Source organism: Marmota marmota, unplaced genomic scaffold (genome assembly GCF_001458135.2).
Source record: "Marmota marmota marmota unplaced genomic scaffold, marMar, whole genome shotgun sequence".
Classification (NCBI taxonomy): Eukaryota; Metazoa; Chordata; class Mammalia; order Rodentia; family Sciuridae; genus Marmota; species Marmota marmota.
Genome location: NW_026000226.1, coordinates 262,163 through 269,525, shown reverse-complemented (window position 1 = coordinate 269,525; position 7,363 = coordinate 262,163). Strand labels below are relative to the sequence as shown.

At 40.1% G+C, this 7,363-nt stretch overlaps 1 pseudogene; it reads right to left on the bottom strand.

Moving 5' to 3' along the window:
• Positions 1-3,133: 3,133 nt before the first annotated feature.
• On the bottom strand, positions 3,134-6,349 carry LOC107160919 (annotated as a pseudogene).
• Positions 6,350-7,363: the final 1,014 nt, after the last annotated feature.

Sequence of the window (7,363 nt, the reverse complement as noted above, 5' to 3'; positions counted from 1 at the left end):
GGGATGTCTAGTGCCACTTGCTGGTTGGCAGACCCAATTACCTGAGAAAGGCACTCGCATCCCCTTTCTGCTCAGCTCTGCAGCCTGAACAGAGACAGAACCTTGGAGCCCTTCCCACTTAGTGTATTTCAGCAGAACAGCTCCAGATGGACATTTTTCCACACCTGCTTTTCTGGACACAGATGTTCAGGTCAGAAACACGCGTAGGGAAACTTTCATCTTCCCAATGTGCCCAAGATGCCCAGCCCAGAGTGTGACATCTGAGACTCTGGATATTTTGCATTGAAAGAATATAATGAGTTACATATTGCAGGAAAAAACATAAATGATTCATACATGAATTAACTCATTCTCTTGAAATGTCAGTTCCTATTGAGGCGCATTTGTCTGGGATACTCTGAAAAGAGGAATAAATGTGCAGACCAGGTTTGGCTGCTTCTGTGCATTCCTCTGATTGTGTCAGGAAAGAGAAAAGGATATCAAGGAACAAAAATAATATTTTATTCCCTAAATTTTGTGGTTTCCAGCTGTACTCACTGGCTAATTTGTCGTTTTTTCTTCACATGAATATGTGAGGAAATTGAAGACATGTTTAGCCTTTGGGTTCCAGTCTTCCAGGAGATAAAACAGAACTTTCATTTTTGCTTTCTTCCTCTTCTATGGAAAGAGATGGAGTGAGGGCTTAGAGGAATGACATCAACACAGGATCCAATCAGTATAGGAGGGGCGTCTTCAATTCATCAGTCTTAGGCACAAAGGTTTTTGTTTTCTAAGTCGAGTTTTAACTACTTGAGGTTACTGCTACAGCAAGCAGACATTGTTAAAGGAAGTGTTGAGCCGTTTTCACCCTGTTAGTACAAATTAGTATCCTTTCCTTAAATAATGTTAGACAATTTTCATTTTAAAATTGGTTCCCATCATAAAACAGTAAGACCCAGTATGTCTTGAAGTCCAACACTAGGAAGTCCATCCCATCTGTCCTTTGCCTGAATTCTGACAGCACAGGCTCCACAGGGCCATGGAGACTAGGGGTGTTGGCTCCCTTTGGTACACTGCATGCAGCCGTGCTTGCTACTTCTGTCACCACAGTGTCATTTTAGTTGGCAGAGATGCCAAGCAGCTTTATAATGACCCATATTTAAGGCTGTTAATAGGTGGTTTTCATAATATGCACAATGAACTGTGGCACAATCATGATGATAACAACTACTCAGTAAAAATAAAACAAAAACCCATATTTTACTACATTTGATTATCCTACAAAATATGCATTTTTCTATTTTGAGACATTATTAGTAGTATCTAATCTTTTTAAACTTATAAATTTACAAAAAACAAAGCCTAAGGGAAATGAAATAAATGTATGAGGAAAGAAAATTGTACAGAAATAGATGATCAATCCAAAAAAATAAATTTAGAACAATTTGTAATGGTAAAAAATCAGCTTAGTGGCAAAGGGGAAATTATTAAAATTTCAATGGCAGAAAATGCTGTGGTGTTTTAAGGGGGTTAGGACTGGTTTCTATTCAAAGGCTATAAAGAGTTTAATGACAATAATACTATTTGTATATTTTGAAAATAGCCCTTGTTTGTTAGGCAACAAATTAGCTTTAAAAATGTAGGGTTACTCTGCAAAATGATGAATTTCCTAAGTCATTTTTAAAAACTTCTGTCCTATTAAATTCAGAAACATTATCAAACAATATTTAATAGGCAAACAATTAAATTAGAAATAGCTCTTTAGTTTACATACAGGTAAAAATATCCTGAAAAAGAAAAAAAAATGTTTTAGGAAAGGAAATAAGCTAACTAGATACTTTACTATAAAAATTTTCAAAATCTTATGATGGCAGTTTAAGGATTCTAACAGTGAGATTTTAATATGTGTATCCTTTAAATAGTGGGGGTGTGGTGATTATGTGTGGGGGGAATGGCACCAAATGTCACTACCAGTGCCACCATTATAAGGAGCTTAAAGCTTGGATCTTGCAAAGCTGGCTAGATTCTTGTCATAGTTTGAAAATGAGTGAGTTTCAGATCAGGAAAACACCTTTTCAAACTTATTGGTCTTCTCTTAATATTGCTGTCAGAAGTCAGGAAGGGCTGTGAGGGAGTGCTTCTTTATTTGTTAGAACAGCAGTATTTTGAGAGAAGTACACTTTTCTTTCTCCTAAGCATTAAGAACTTTAGGAGAAGAACTCCTGTGCAGGTGCCCTGACTTGCGACCTCACTAGTTATTTCCATGGAGTGTCTGCCAGCCACACTTCACCAGGCCCGGAATGCTGACAGGGAAGCCGGGATGCCTCCAACAGGCCCTGTGGTCTATGCAGACAGCGCTCTCCCGTCTAGGCACCAGCCTGCCAGAGATAGGGCTGGGGGCCTGTGGAACTTCTCAGGATCAGCACCCCACAGCTGCTGTGTCCTCAGTGATTTTCAAAAGGACAGAAATATGGCTTTGAGAACTCCTGGCTACTGTTATGGAGCTTAGTATGAAAAACCTATGTTCAGTATGCAGTGGTATTTTAACCCCCTAATTTTAAAAAGTGAATGAGATTTTTCTCTGTTATTCATATCTTAAGTCAAAGGCACCTCTCAGTTTTATTATCTACAGTGATACTTTAAGGTTACAGTGCACATAATTTAAAGTTAGTCTTGTGGAGTTAAAAGCAAACTCATGATTTTGAAACACAGTCATCTAAGGACCAAACAAGGTGATCTAAAATAACAAATTTAGCCTCAAAACAATGAATGAATTGAGCTCATGTAAGCTCAATTAGAAAAACAGAATGTGACCCTCCCCCCCCCCAAAAAAAAATACAGGAATACCTACTGAAGTTTGTTGTGGGTTTTACTGGATGTTCCTGGAAATATACTAAATACTAATTTCTTAACTTTCCTGATCTCTACTTCTTTAAGTTGCTAATCTGATCAGTTTCAGGTCAGCTTTAGTAGATAGGAAAAATGGATGCAGACAAAATAAATATAGTAAAGAAAACCTGATTAGTTTGATCATAGTTATAAGAACGGAGAAGCTTTGTCTGCACATCACCTAAAATGAGCCAGAACTATAATGATAGAAAGAGAACATAAAAAATAAAATTATATTTCTCTTACGATAACTGTGAAGGGAGAATGGTTCAACATATTTTTAAATATTAGAGCAAATTTCATCTATTATTTTTACATATAAAGTTATCAGAGTTTTTAAATGCCTAAGTTAACAATTTTGATTCAGAGGGAAAATTTTAGAGCTTGCCTCAAAATGTTCAGAAAATACTACATTTTAGTCTTCATTTGCAAGTGTCTTGGTAGAGAACCCCATTTTGGCCCGACTTTACAGTTTGCTTACTGGTGTTCCTAAAATACCTCATCTGCACAGATTTCCTGCAGGAAACATGGGAAGGAAGAGGAGAGAAACTCTGATGTCCCTTAGTTGTCATGAGGGCCACTAGCTCTGAAGTAGGTCCAGCTCTGCATAGAAGGCTTCTCAGGGGCTGCACTGCTGTATTCTACTGAGCACATCCACTTCATGAGCCAGAAGGGAGAGCTTGTGAAAGGCAGTGATGGCCCCCCCAATTTTGTTCTGAGCCTCAGGGATCCAGCAGAAGTAGCACAGTTTCCACAGGTTTTTGTGGGTTCCAGAGATGTGGCAGAATAACCCTGTGCAGGTCAGCTGGTTTGGAAAACTACTCTCTAAAATATTGCTCCATATCACTGTTCTGGCTGTCGGTGTGCTTAAGTGGCTTTAGTTAATGAGTTAATTCTCCTGGGCACTAATTCTTGGTCACTGATGATTCCATTCTTTATGGAAGATGGCATTCCTCTTAGTGTGGAGCTGTAGCTTTTCTTCATTTGTTTAAAGGACTTGATAGAGCCATTCTGTATGCAAGGCGTGCTCTTTCCATTGTAGAAGGGGTTGTGGGAAAGTGTGCGGTCCTTTGCTGTGAACTGAGGAGACCAAACTGAAGGGAATTTTAAGCCCTTTTCATCACCCAATTGGATATTTTTGCTTATAACAATTTCTGTGCTTTGTTTCACCTGTTGATGAGGAAAGTGGAACAGGAAGGTGCTGAACAGTGAGAACTGGATTCTGTCACAAAGCACTGCTAAGTAAGTCTCAGAAAACTCAAAGGCTGCTGGGTACTGTTCTAACAGTTGCCACATGGCATTCAAGAACAGCAAAAATAAGGGAGACTCTTTTTCTGATCTCCTCAAATGGTTGCATCTGTTTAGGAACTGAAATCCTGCCATGGGCCACTCCTTCTGTAGCAGACTCTGAAATCCAGTAATTATCCTAAAATATGGATTCAGCATCACTTGAACATGAGAAGCTATAAGACAACTTAAGTCTCTTCCCTCCTCCTCTTGTAGTATTATAGAGAGATGTTTGCTTTCTAGCATGTACACAAGTTCTGCTAAATATTTAAGAAAAGCCCCGACATATTCTAACCACAGAGTATTTTCTAGTGAAGATAGCCATTTCTCTACATTTCTTCAAAAGGTTCATGAATGCATAGTTGCTTAAGTTTTACAAATGTCGCCTGTATTTCTTGAACATTAGGCAAGATCTTATCCAAACCTGAGTTGTAAACATAACTTCTCTGTGGATGAGTTTTAGTTATTGCATAACAAATCCTCTGGTCAGTTTTCTCTGCTGCAACACATCTTTAATGAGGGCTATTCACACAAGAGCACTGCCATTGAGTGGCTTTAATAGCAGAGTGACATGCTTCTTCCAACAAAAGAATGCGAAAAGATTTTCAGATGTTGGTCTGCTAAAGAACTTGGCGCTACAAAGTACTCTGGAAGGCAAGTCGATCTCCTGTAACCCTCATTCACAGAACAGACTCTCCACCTGAGAGCACCAGTCCTCTTGATTTCTCTGTCCCAATGTGAGTAAGTTTCAAGTAGTGGGGTTCTCTGGCTGCTGCCACCACTAGCTCCACTACCTCCTCCTCCTCCACCTATTGAGGGTATTCCATTAATTTGTTAGCTGAATTGTGGTATTTTTCGCCCAACTTATTCAAATGCAAAGAGTAGCTGGAGGTCTGTTGGCTGGGAAGAATCATGAGCTATTGCAAGGCATACCTTTTGGGCACTTTCAGGACCTAATTCATCAAAGCAAAAATCTAACAATTCTGAAATCTTTACAATAAACCCTGTTTTGATTTCTTGTTGGGACCTGGGACTTTCTGCTACCTCTTATGGTCATTTATGTGATATTTTGTTCAATACATGTTAAAGGGTCATCATGTTCTCCAAGAAGAAGTTTTCTATAATGCAATTTCTATAATGCTATTGGGTCATCCATAATAAAGGAGATTTTGAAGTTACTGCATATCAGCTTTCCCCACAAATCCTACTGACTTGTGTATGTTGCAATGCATTTTCTTATAAAAGCTGACTTTATTTAAAACAATTTCTCCTGGCGAAAGTTCTGGCTCCAGTTTTTTAATCTTTGGTTCCGAATTGATCTTGTATTCAGTCTGTGGCGGCGGCAGGAGGTAGGCCCTGGAGGTGGGTCTGGGTGACTTGAGGGAGAACATGGTGTCCCTACCTTCTTGCCTAGGCTCTGTTGCAGGCCAGCTGCAGCATGGAAGCCTCTGAACTCCTCTGGCCTGGACCTCAGAGCTTCTGGAGTGGCTGCACGGGCCCAGTCTGCTGTCCACCTGGCGGCCAGCTGGCCTCCCAGACAGGTTGGCAGTGACACAGCAGAGCACCCACCAGATTGGGGTGGAGCCTGGCAGAGCCTGGCCCATGAGGGCACTGGGGTCCATCCCCCAGCCATCCCTATGGCAGCAGTAGGGAGCAGGAAGGTTGCCCATCACTTCAATTCTAGAGGGCTTGGGTAGCGCTCAGGACCCTTGGTGTGCTGGAGGGCTGCTTCCTTATGCAGCTCTAAGTCTTGATCAGTGACATGAAATCCAAGTTTTGGGTGTGGTGGGGGTATGAGAAGGTCTCCTCCTCTATGTGTCAGTAGAAGAATCTTGTGATTTCAGGATCTAGAACTTTTGGGTGGGGATGCTACCTTCCTAGAGGTACCTGTCTGTCCTGTGATTGTTTCTGTCACTTTGTCATATGGATTCTTCCAATAGGCCAGCTCTAAAGCTGAAATGGAAATCTGGGATCCCTACTTGCACAATCTCTTTGCAGACTTGAGGATCAGCCTGCAGTGGAGAGTCTGGTCTTCTCCTCTGCAGCAGCTGAAAACCTCCAGTGGAGCAGTGTGAACTTCTGAAGTGCATTCCATTGGGGGCAGGATCACACAGGAGTTCTGGAGTTGACCCTGAGATGTCCTGTAGCCCAGCATCTCTTGGCGTCACCATCTCTTGGTGAAACCAGCTCAGCCCACTCTATCCAAGACAGAAATGAGGAACAAATAAGTAAACCATTGGCAAGATAGAACATTAATCTCCAGAATATAGAAAGAACTAAAAAAACACCCCCCCCAAAAAACCCAAATAACCCAATCAGATACTTCCCAGAAGAAATATGATCGTTCAACAAATATATGAAAAAGTGTTCAACATCTCTAGCAATTAGAGAAATTCAAATTAAAACTACACTGAGATTTCATCTCACTCTAGTCATGATGGCAATTATCAAGAATGTAAAGAACAGTAAATATTGGCAAGGATGTTGGGAGAAAAGGTATACACTTATACATTGCTGGTGAGGATGCAAATTGGTAGAATCACTCTGGAAAGCAGTACAGAGATTCCTCAGAGAACTTGGAATGGAATCATCAGTAGACCTAGTTATCCCACTCCTTGACATATACCCCAAATACTTAAAATCGTCATACCATAGTGATGCAGCCATATCAATATTTTCAGAACTCAATTCACAATAGCTAAGCTATGGAAGCAACATAGGTGCCCTTCAACAGATGAATGGATAAAGGAAATGGGTTATATTTACACAATGGAATATTACTCAACCATAAAGAATAAAATCATGACATTTGCTGGTAAATGGATGGAACTGGAGACTATCATGCTAAATGAAATAAACCAATTCCAAAAAACCAAAGGTCGATGTTCTTGGATATGCAGATGCTAACAATAAGGGGAAGGGGAATAGAAGTTTATTGGATTAGACAAAGAGGAATGAAGGGAAGGGAGAAGGGATGAGAAAAGTGGAGAAAGGATGAGAAAAGGAAAAATAGAATGAACCAGACATAATTTTCCTATGTTCATATATGAATACATGACCAGTGTAAATCCATATCATGTACAACCAAAATGTGGGAAGTTATACTCCATGTACCTATAAGGTATCAAAATGCATTCTACTGTTATGTATAACTTAAAAAAAATTTTAAATTCATATGCAAGAGGCTTTACTGGGGCCTATTCTGGAG